The sequence below is a fragment of the Orbicella faveolata genome, unplaced genomic scaffold, assembly GCF_042242905.1.
Source record: "Orbicella faveolata isolate gen_17 unplaced genomic scaffold, um_ofav_v1 contig_24, whole genome shotgun sequence".
In the NCBI taxonomy this organism is placed as follows: domain Eukaryota; kingdom Metazoa; phylum Cnidaria; class Anthozoa; order Scleractinia; family Merulinidae; genus Orbicella; species Orbicella faveolata.
Genome location: NW_028301552.1, coordinates 18,757,769 through 18,770,027, shown reverse-complemented (window position 1 = coordinate 18,770,027; position 12,259 = coordinate 18,757,769). Strand labels below are relative to the sequence as shown.

General features: G+C 40.8%; 1 pseudogene; it reads right to left on the bottom strand.

The window, feature by feature from the left end:
- Positions 1-4,162: 4,162 nt before the first annotated feature.
- LOC149110750 (uncharacterized) lies at positions 4,163-5,655 on the bottom strand (annotated as a pseudogene).
- Positions 5,656-12,259: the final 6,604 nt, after the last annotated feature.

Genomic DNA, 12,259 nt, shown 5'->3' with positions numbered 1-12,259 from the left:
CTGGCAGATAATTAACAAATGAGTAAAAACAGTTCTGAGAAATGTGCACATTGACTGAATTCCACCAAGATCATTTTGAACACTTAATGACTGGATAAATGTTGTACAATGAATTGTGCACATATTAGGAGTCAGGGAAACGAAACAAACAGGTTCTACCCGCTGACGTCTTAGATTTTGCAATGTCGCCTGCCCCGAGACTTATGGCGGGAAACAGTTTCAATGTGATATGTCATGTGACCTTGAAGTAGCCAATGAGAATATAATTTGCAGAACTGAATTCACACGGTCATTAGTTGATTAGTTCCGAATCAGCTGCTAGAAATGTTGAACTAATGACGGGGCAGATCCAGTAATGAATAGCGCACACCATGTTATCAGGACCAGTGAACAGCGAAGATTCTCCTTTCACATTTGTAAACCAATGCGTTTAAAATCGAGTTAAATGTTGCATCCTGAAAAACGCACTCTAAACCTCTTTCTGTTGAACACGTAGCACCAATAACTTTCATATCCTGAAACGGAAATAATCAAAATTTTCACCAAGGGCATAACCGGCCTTCAAAGAAAGCGATTTGATTAAGGAACTCTTAAAGACCTGCTGAAGGAGCTGATATACACAAATAAAATCACTGCACTTAATAACAATCGCACGTCTACTCACGTTAAAAAGAATTTTGAAAAAAAAAACCCTATCCCGTCCCATATTATCGCAGTGACTTTGTGCGTGTTTTGTTAAAATGTTGGTGCTTGTCATTTTGAGATCAATCTGGGACACATTGTCCAGTTAATCGCCTTTATATTCATTACATGAATGCTCCAATTATCACTGGGTACTGCGTTCGATTTGCTGTTTAAGTACATAGTAAGTACACACCGGATGTTCATCTTCCCGCAAAGTAATTGCCGCGACAGCAGATACTCCAAACGTCGGTGTAGCTTCCTTTTTGTTTTTGTACTGACAGTGACTTATATTCCACGTTCCACCTTCACTAGACGAGGCGGTGTACCTACGAGGGCTTACTGGCCCCTGAGACCCCGGTATGCCTTAAGGTGGCTCCCTATAGTTTTACGATCGCGCGAGCGCTGAGGAAGTAATCTGCGTTCGCTCAAAGGAACGCGTCAGTGTTTTTCGATATTTTATTAGGTCACATGAGCACAAAAAGCAAACTCGCTGACAGTGAATTTTCTCGCATTTCCTTCGGTGAAATTCCGTAAAATTTGGCAGATTGGTAGGAAATATTTTACTTTAGTCGGAGCTCGTTTTTCAGGGAAATCTATAAGACCGGATTTTTTGCAGCGGTAAAAGACAAAAATTTGAAAATATCGAAAAAACTGCCTTACAAACCCTACTTTTTTTCGTGTTTAAAATTCGTATCCCGCTCGAAGCGATGTGATATAAAAGTTTTGGAAGATTTCACCGAAGGAAATTCATGAAAATCACAAATAAAGCCATAAAAACAGTAAAAAACACTTTTGTTTGGGCATTTATTATTTAAGGTGGTATGGTACCCTAAAATATGGCGATGTTCATGAAAAATTCAATTTCTTGAAAATACAAGACTTAAGACCCTTGAGGACTTGTCAAAAACATTTTGAAACGATCTTGCCGAATTTCCTCCCAGATGAATGTGAAATTTAAGGAAAGTACACAGTGGTATAAGTTTTTTCACGTGGCAACGGCCATAACAACGACTGTTTACTATAAGAACGTGACCAAAAATATAGATTATTTTTAACTTATATGAACGAAACTATTTAGAAAAAACTTTTAAGACATGCGCAACTCGATTGGTATAATTATTTGTGAAAAGCTTTGCCTTAAATTGCCATCACAGGCTCATTCATTTCCCTTATGACAAGGAATATTTCCAACAACTGCGGTAACTTTTTGCAAAATAGAACAACCATTGCACCCCCTCCCCCGAGATCCAATCTGCACCCCCCCCCAAAAAAATTTGTGGCTCGTTAAATGCTTAATACTTCGTGTAAGAAACTTAAAGTGCATTTTTCTCAAAAGTTTACTTTTGTACCGACTGACTTCGCGCCAACATTTCTACTTTGCAAGGTTTTTACGTAGAATTTCTGAAACTTGGGCTCATCAAAGACCAATAGTGTCGTGATGATATAAACCAAAAAATCGTAACATTTTAAGGTCTGTCACGTGACATGAGATGATTTGTCTACTGGGTGTGGTAAAAAAATAAGGTTATTTCCAAATAAAGCTGTAAAAAGCACTGAAAATAAGAGTTAAGAGCATGTCCACCAGAGGACCAGGCAGAGGTGATACATGCCATCTCACCGATTTCAGTGAAACTTTGCCAGTTTGAAGGGCATGCCCAATAACTCAAAAAGCCAAAACCGTTTCATAATTGCAATTTTCTGGGGAGAGTTACACCACCCCCCTTCGTTTTTTACATAAATTCCTATAAATACTACACTAAATAAGGGTAAAAGTAAGGGGCTCTTAAACCTTATCAATTCATTCAATTCAATTTTGGCTGCACATGAGTGTAGATACGTCCTTCGTGAATTATAGACAGGAGTTTCACGTAATTTGAATGGTGACCTGTCAATCAATGTAAGTTAATAACCACCTATGTAAAATGGCATAGCAAACTATGGTGATTTTGAGGCCAAATATCTCTGGTGGCCAAGTCCCTCCCAAAGAGATAGCTATATCACGGTTCAGTTCCACCTTTGGCCTGTACGAATTATTGAAAAAAATTTTGGGACCTGCTATTTTTTGTTCGCAGATCGAGCTCAGACCTTCCATATCTCGCACAAGATTTTAATTTAATGGCTAACATCGCAAAAGTTCCTGTCTAAACCGCACCCGCAAATAAGCCGTAACTTCAAGATGGAAACTCAAATATTGAAGAGCAACATAAAGACAATAAAGTTTGAAGTTCCAGTGAAGCTCTTATTGGTATAAAAACAAAGACAAACAAGTGCAGTTTTAGAACACTGATACAGCGGTTGTTGCGAACCTTCATATGCAGTTAAAAGTCTTCAGATAACAAAATTTCACTTGTTATACCTTCTCGTCTTCCTAATTCACTCTTCTTAAACTTGAGATGCTCTCTTGATAACATTATCGCTTTGCCAGAACATTCCATGACATTGAAATTCGTACGCCATATTGAAACGATACAAATTAGTGCTTAGTAGCCAAGCTTTGAAAGGTGGAGAGGAGTCTGGGCATCACAACACACAAGAGACCACCTATTTACCTTAGAGGGATACTACGCACTATCAAGATCTTTGGAAAACTACAGCAGGAGAAAAACTTTACGCAGACGAGGATTTGGATAATTCAATGCATGAATACTGCCATAAAAGTGATAGTAGTCGCAGCTAAAAGAAGAACTGATAATGATAATTATTTACAATGCTAATAATTTAATCACAAAGGATTAACAGTACACTATAATACTCAAATATTCAACATTTTCTAACGCTATTGCCAACGGTATTAATACCACTAAAATTACTTACAATACCGATAAAAATAATTAAATTGGCTCAACAATAATCACAATACTCTTTCGCTATTTACAATACTAACAAAGTTAGAGTTTTTACCTACATATTATTTCTGGTACTGACTTTCAGGTAGATGATTTGAAAATATATCACGCAAACTTCCCCCAAAGTCATTTACAAAGTGGTACTAGAAGCTAGCACGACAGGTGATTTGTCGCTCACATTGATTTTCTTGCGAAAAATCCTAAGGGATTCGTGTCAGGACCTGGCTGTTGTGCATATATTTCAATATGCCGTTGACAACCGCGAGGTAGACTAGTGTATTGATTTGTTGGCTTCCAGACGCCCGAGCCCACGTCTGTCTAAAACCTTAATAACCTCTATATAGCTGAATTGTAGCTTCCTCGCCTTGACCACTCAGAAATCCTTACACCGAAAACATTTTGAGCAAACTAATGCGAGTACTGATGGTTGGGTCCCTGGTGTATGGCGTGACCCACTTTTGAGCCTCCTTGTCGATCATTAAACAAACAGAGCTCCCGCTGCTTATTTACAACTTATGCATTTAAAAGTGAAATAGGAAAAAACATGATATGAAAAAAACTGGGAAACCGACTAATACGTAGAAAATGGAAGCGTTGATATTTGTAAAAAGTTATATTCATAAAAGTTCAGTGTCACTACAATTCCAACTCTCGCCGGATCTGTTGCCTTGTTCGGATGGCAGTGGCCAACGTTGTCAAAACACCGTCTTCATCTTCATCTTCATCGTCATCGTCATCTGCATCGAGAGATGCTGCAACTGTATCGCCAAGCAGTCTACCACTTTTATTGAGGGTTGATAGCCTGCTGAAATAGCGGAAAATCTGCATAGTGGTCAATCACTCTTTTTTCTGGAATCTCTTCTTCCCCCTACTGTCCCGCAAGCCCTTCATGCGCGTTGCTACATCTCCCGGGTTAGCCTTCTGACCTGTCTCTTCCCCCAGCAGGAACACCTCCCGTTAATAGTATCTCACATTTTCGGAGATGTTTACGGCATTTCTGCCCTTTTTGAGGGGCCACCCTTCCTCTGCAGAAGGTACGCTTTGATTGTCAGGTTGGTCGGCAGCGCCTGCAACCGAGGATGTAGGCACAGATTGAAAATATTGACCAGCCAAGGACTGGCAGGTTTCTGCCCATTTGCGTTTGACCTGGTCATATTGAGTCTCACGTTCAAGTCGTATAAGGTGCTTCCCCACATCGAGATGCCTCTGCAAAGCAGCAAATGACCGGTACACTTTGATGCATCCTTCCTCGGGGCAAGCGAATGGGACCCTGTCTTCATCTTCTTCCTCTTCAAACTGGGTGGCTGGATCTGGCCGAGAGGGGTTGGGTTCAACAGGAGATGGTGCTACAGGTCTCACCGCTGTCTCCCACTTCCTCGTTTGGTCTTCCAAATGGTAATACAATGGTAAGATCTGTTGCTCCCTGTGAAGTACCAAACCGTACCAGCATAGCTGGGGTGAAGAATTTTCCAGGTCCAATGTTATGTGCCCGCCATGCCCTCAGTCCTCCTTCCTCGTGGGTAAGTTGTTCAGGGACTGTACGCCTGTCATAGTGTGTTTTTGCATCGTCTACAAAGTAGTTTGTACCTTGCAGACCGACGCATAGCAACCCTTCACGCCGCCATGAGACTCGATCGCTGCCTTCATAGAAGCTGCGGTTACCACATCGTTTCCCTCGTTCACAAATCGCCTAATGTGACTCTTTATTGAGGCCATCCGACTGTCACATACATCTTTTCCCGGCTGTGGTTCACTAAAGTCATAGCGTGCAACTCTAACTCCGCTGCACTTCCCAATGCTTGGTAAGGAAAGCAACAGAAAAGCGGTGTGATAACACCCAACGTTATCCGACTTCAGAAAGGCTTCTACAAGGTGTTGCTTTAGTCCCTTCTGAGTTGCTAATGTGTGCTCTAGGACAGATGCTACAGCAAACCAATTCTGGTTACAGTCATCAAAGAGGTGAATAAAAGTCCTTGTCTGCAAATAATTGCAAAAGAGTAACTCATCATCTCCACCAAACATGACTCGGTTACACTGTCACGATCGTGTAGCTATTACCGGAGCGATTTTCAGGCTTGGGTATTTGATCCGATTAGCTTATCTCCCAAAGATTTTATTAGAAGCAAACAAGATAAAATGGAGCACCCTACCTCACCCGGCATTTATTCGAGTAAATAATGTGAGACGAGTACCTTAACTTCACTGCCAGTTTCATCTTTCGTGATTGCTACCGTCACATGCCAGGATTTCCCTTTTTTCCCAAACCAGTCTCTTTGGGTCTCTCTGAAACTCATGGGAAGGAACTTCATTGCCCAGTCCATGATTAGGAGAGCTTGATTGGCTGATAGATGATTGATCACGAAGGATTTGGCTGCATCTTCGAGGACAGCTCGCACAATGTGCGCCTTCCACTGTTCCAGCTTAGGTAGAGCGCTCTCGACATCATAATTTAGCTCTTTTCGTCTGTCTGTATCACTGCGACATTGAAGTAAGAGAAGAAACCACGTTGCTATTTTTTTCTGAAACCGGAGCCACTAGAATTTGAACTGTTCATGCAAAAAATACGGAAATAGGCTCTTCACATTTTACTTGAAATGTACATCAGAGGAGGAAAAGGCTAACTGGATATCGATGACTACATTCCTCAAGTCATCACAGCGATCACAGCAGATGTTGTGTTGGTGCTGGCATGTCCCGCGATGATCACTGTCTGTCCACTGCTGAGGGCATACACGCTACAGTGGTCGGCACAGGGCTCCTCTTGGGAATTATGGATCTTAAAAATCTGACTTAAGATATTGCTTTGCCGCTTTCAGTCGACGTTTGATGGAGCTTGATGTTTGAGGAAACCTGATCGAGGAAGTCACGGTCGCCTTCATCAAACAACCCCACGTGTGCAAGAATTAGTTCTTTCTCTGAAGACACTTGTTTGGGATACAGAGATTTGTCGAAGCTGAGCACTTATATCTCTAGACCAAGAGCTCAGAGGAAGAAGCTCGTTTCCTCGAGATGAAATATCGCAGTGAGAGTCACAGTGCGAGGCAAAAGAACAGAAAGATTAGACATTATTTTCACAACGTAAAGGTCACGAAGAAAAAGAATTTGTTGTGCTAAGGCCCCACTTACAAACCCCGACAAATTTGTTTACTTTTTAGTGTAGACATAATTATTTGGCGCACGAAACGTCACAGTTCATGTTTCGCAGAAGTTTTTACACAACAAGTTCAAGAACAATTTCACGAAAATATATTTAATAATAGTTGTTAAGAAATGCTATTAAAAAGAAGGAAACGTATTTTGAAATAAACAAGGCCAGAAAATGTTTTATTTAGCTGAAAATGGACAGTAACTACAAATATAATGTCCGTAATTTTCTGCCTCGGCTTATTGCAGTAATAGTTTTCTGAATCTTTTTCAGGGAATGTCAGGTTAATTTCTTTGTTCCAAGTTCAAGGTCATGAAATTGTACTTGAACTTATTATTCAAAAACCTCAGTGAAACATGAACTGTGATGTTTCGTGACGCCAAATAATTATCTTTGCGCCAGCAACTAAACAAAGCAAGAAACCTTGGCGCATCAGTGACAATGTTTACAGTAGGAATAGTAAACTATTTCTCCCTTTCAATCAATTTTTTTTGCCCGTCAGAACCGCAAATGTTTGGTAAAATGTTAACATTTGTGTGTGTGTGTGTTATGCCGGGATGTTCTCAAGTCGCAAAGTGAACGTGCAAACGATATAACGCAAGTGAAAATTTATTGCTCGGCCCATACGCATTATGTATGCGTAATAACACTCTGTGCGGTATTCCTTCGGTAAGTTGGCCTCCGTGTATACTTTTCTTTCATTGTTATTTCCAGTGAATTTTAGAGGGGGTCGGTAAAGGGGGTAAGTAGAGCGTCAGTTGACCGGGGGTCAGTGTTTTGTTGTAACCCCTCTGATGTCACGTTTCACACGTTCAGTTTTTATCCACATCGTTCGTCAACTGCTACTCATATAAGTTGAGCGAAAATTTACACAGTTACTATCAAGTTATCTTCATGAGAGTTCACAGAGTATCCAAGTATTGCAGCGACTCATCTAAACGTCTTGTGATGTCCAGACTCCTCTCCACATTTCAATAGCTTGGCTACTAAGCACTAATTCGTATCGTTTCAATATGGCGTACGAATTTGGAGTGTTTCAGCGAAGCGATAATGTTATCAAGAGAGCATCTCAAGTTTAAGAAGAGTGAATTAGGAAAACGAGAAGGTATAACAAGTGAAATTTTGTTATCTAAAGACTTTTAAATGCATATGAAATTAAGGCTCGCAACAACCGCTGTATCAGAGTTCTGAAACCGCACTTGTTTGTCTTTGTTTTTATACCAATTAGAACTTTACCTTAACTTCAAACTTTACTGTCTTTATGTTACTTTTTAATATTTGAGCGTCCATCTTGAAGTTATGGCTTATCTGCGGGTGCGGTTTATACAGGAACTTTTACGATGTTAGTCATTAAACTAAAATCTTGTGCAAGATGTGCAGGGTTTGAGCTCGATCTGCGAACAAAAAATGGCAGGTCCCAAATTTTTTTTTAATAATTCGTACAGGTCAAAGGTGGAACTGAACCGTGATATAGCTATCTCTTTGGGAGCGACTTGGCCACCGGAGATATCTGGCCTCAAAATCACCATAGTTTGCTATGCCATTTTACAAGGGTAATTATTAACTTACATTGATTGACAGGTCATCAATCAAATTACGTGAAACTCCCGTATATAACTCACGAAGGACGTATCTACACTCATGTGCAGCCACAACTGAATTGAATGAAATGTTCAGGTTTAAGAGCCCCGTACTTTTACCCTTACTTAGTGTAGTATTTAAAGAAATTTATGAAAAAAACGAAGGGGGGTGGTGTAACTCCCCCCGGAAAATTGCAATTGTGGAACCGTTTTGGATTTTTGAGTTACTGGGTACGCCCTTCAATCTGGCGAAGTTTCACTGAAATCGGTGAGATGGCATGTATCACCTCTGCCTGGTCCTCTGGTGGACATGCTCTTAACTGTCAAAACTTAGGTTCATATCACAGAACAAAACAGAAACTTACATGATATGCTTATTTGACAGTCAATTCTTGTTTTGTAAAAGAGCAGGAAGTGTTGGCGTCAATACTATAAAACACTACTTCAAAAGGCTGTGGCTGGTTTCCACAGCAACCATTTTGAGTAAAACTCTATAAATTTAATTTCTCTTCTTGAGTGCAATAGCACACAATTGATCGTTCTTTACCATATTTAAACAAACTTTTTGGTCCATATTGAGGGTACCATACCACCTTAACACTAAATCCCAAAATTTTAACAGAGATGATAGCAAAACACTATTTAATCATTGCTTATTACATGTAATAAGTTTGAGAGGACTAGGTGTGAAAGCGAATGCAAAAACAGCATTCAAAACATAACACTTGCGCGCGCAACGCCATAAATGATTATCCTATGGAGCCACCTTAAGAGCCGTTTATACCACTAGGACCCATGGGTCTTTGTAGCCCAGGGCTGCCCGGTGGGCCTTGGGAGCCGTTTACGCCACCGAGGCCCATTGGTCCTTGAGGCTCAGGACTCCCTGCTGGGCCTTGGGAGCCGTTTACACCACTTGGTCCTTGGGGCCCAGGGCTTCCCGATGGGCCCCGGGAGCCGTTAACACCCCCGGGACCCATTGGTCCTTCAGGTCCTCTAGAACCATTAAAGCCCATAGGTCCTCTTGGCCCTGGCGAGCGCTAAGTGCCAGGAGGTCCGATAGCTTCCTAGGGACCCGGTGGACATCCGCACTGGCTGATGTTTGTTCCCTGCCAAACACACAAGAGGCGTTTCGTGTTGTTACTATATGGTTTCCAAAGAGCTGGGAAAGTTTCTAACTAAAAAAGCAATGAGTATCGAGGATTTGGACAATGGGAAAAAATCGTAATACCAGGAGCCATAATCGGGGACGGAGACCGTAAGTCTTGGGATCCGAGCGCACCTATGATATGGGACAATTTGTCTATTTTTATGACAATTTGCGCCATCCTGACGTCATATATCCGCGCGGATCCACGCACATGTCGGGGGCTCCCGCGTGGATGTTGTCACGTTGCGTGATCAAGTGATAAGAGTTGAGAGATTCTCATGCGTATTTTTCACAGCGATGGCAGGGAATAAGGCAGGGACTACGAACCAGGGGCTTATATGTAGTGTTATACTCCGCGCTAACGGAAAAGGTGGGTTTTTCAGGGTCGAAAACAAGACTTCGATCGTGTGCTGGGAATGAATAATAAGATCTGCTCGCGCTAGTTGTAAGCTTACGCGTATGCTTTTGCGTTTGCTCAGACTTAAGAATATAGCAAGAAAACTCTCCACTCTGGTATCGAGTTAATTTGTAAGTTTCTCAGACAATGCTTAATCATAACCAAAACCTGTTTTGATGGTTTCTTATTGTTTCTGCTTGTTTGGCGAGTTTGCAAAAGTTTTTGAAAGGAAAGTCTGACGCGTACAAGTAGCTCATTTGCATAGTGCAGCTCGTGCACTTTCAAGTCCGAGTCGGTGTTTTCAATTGTCAACAAATCTTGACAAAGATTTGGTTCGTTATCTTTTGTGCTGAGATGCTGCAACAAATTTCACGAACGCAAAAAGGCTACTAACATCGTGTGTTTCTTCAACAGAGTGAAATTTTACACTGCGAAAATGTAAATAGACAAGGAGTTTTGATAACTCGATCAACAAAATCGAAATCGTTATTCGAAGTTGATGAAAGAAAGCGTCATCGTAACTTTGCTGATTATTTCTGCTTTATCCACATATTTTCAGCTTAGCTTTTAATATGTTCTCAAACATTTATCAATCGTAAACAGATTTAAAAACTATAGAGTTATTGTTCGATGTACGTTTTCACACGAAAGTGCGGCGGAAGTACAATTTGTCATGTTTCCTGACTGTACAAAGCACGCATCGGCGGGCGCTCTCATTCATCGACAACAGGCAATTTACTGGATTTTTACACAAATAAAACTGAGCAATATCTACGGACGTTAAGTTATTGGGCCTTGATAAAACATCAAGCGTTGCTTACAATTCAGGCGAGACTCAAACTTGTAATTTTTCACTTTTCGGTCGCGATAGACTGGCAAATTCCTCGCAAGCATGTGGCAAGAGGAGCTAGGAAACTATGAAGTCCTGAAACTCTGCTATATCTAAATATATCTAGCTAGTTTTTTGCTGTGTCATGAAAAAGCTGTTAATCTTCAACATATGTGAAATTTAAAGTGGAGTAATGTACTGCTCATGTAAAAGAAGCATCGGAACACAACTTGGTCAGCGATATATATAAGCTTAAAGCGGAACACACCTAAATTCGACACTGCCTTACTTCACTCAAACTGGAGCAGCTTACGACGAAAATACTTAAGCAAAATTCCAACAGCCGTAAACGCGTTGAGTTGTGGGCCAAAAACATGAAAAATTTTGGGAATATCGGACGCCACTTCCCTCGCGCGACATCCGAAAAAATCCTCGCAGCATGCACGCGCGTGTGCCGCAGGCGATGACGCAATTTGTTCTAAAAATAGAAAAATTGTTCCATATCATGAGGACAGCCCCAATACTAGAAATGGCGCGCTTGCAGTCTCCGTCCCCGATTATGGCTCCTGGTAATGTTCGTTTCCTTTTTTTTTTTTTTTTTTTTTTTTCTTTTTTGAAGTGAACCTCTTGACCTGAATCGTTACGTTTGCTATCGCCTTTTTGTGCGTCTTATCTTCGGACTTAAAATCTCCCAACTGCAAGCGAGTGACATTCAATGCATCTTGCAGCTCTGAAATCTTCACTTTCATCGATCTTGAAGCATCTCTCTCTCTCTCTCTCTCTCTCTCTCTCTCTCTCTCTCTCTCTCTCTCTCTCTCTCTCTCTCTCTCTCTCTCTCTCTCTCTCTCTCTCTCACTCTCTCTCTCTCTCTCTCTCTCTCTCTCTCTCTCTCTCTCTCTCTCTCTCTCTCTCTCTCTCTCTCACTCTCTCTCTCTCTCTCTCTCTCTCTCTCTCTCTCTCTCTCTCTCTCTCTCTCTCCACGTGTGGACAAATTTGAAGAAAGTTGTAGATTTAGTATCATGTATTACTAGTTAGCATACCCAACAGGATTACACTCTTTTTAATGAGAATATATTTTTACAATAAAATCAAGGCTGCAATTTGAGAAATTTTAAGAATATTTCAAGAATAAAGCTGAGATTGAGATTTTGAAAGAAATATGATTTTGTGTTTAACTGAATGTGTTAATACAATTCAGTGACATGCTTTTAACCAAACCGTATAACAGTTTTGCCTTTCTCTAAATCACAAAACTAGCCAAACAACACCAATGACCTTTTAATGTTTCTGCAAGGAGATATTTTTTGCTATTAGGCCCGATATCTGTCATATCAGGTTCCAAAATTACTTCAACGCCATCGAAGCTGGTAAAACGGAAATATCATTCGCTATAATCTAAGAATACTCACAAGACTATTTTCAGCATAAAATCGATAGAAAAATATGAATATTCATCCTGGCCCGGAGAAAAAAATATTCTTTTAAGAAAAAGAGAGCGTATGCTATTCAAGAACATGTTTGAAGCAATCAGAGTCATTTGCTCAGAGCACAATCCGTGAACTCAGTGATTTGAAAGTGAACGAGTTCGTACGTGGTGAACCTAGTGGGTTGATTCGTGCTGACGGTTTCTG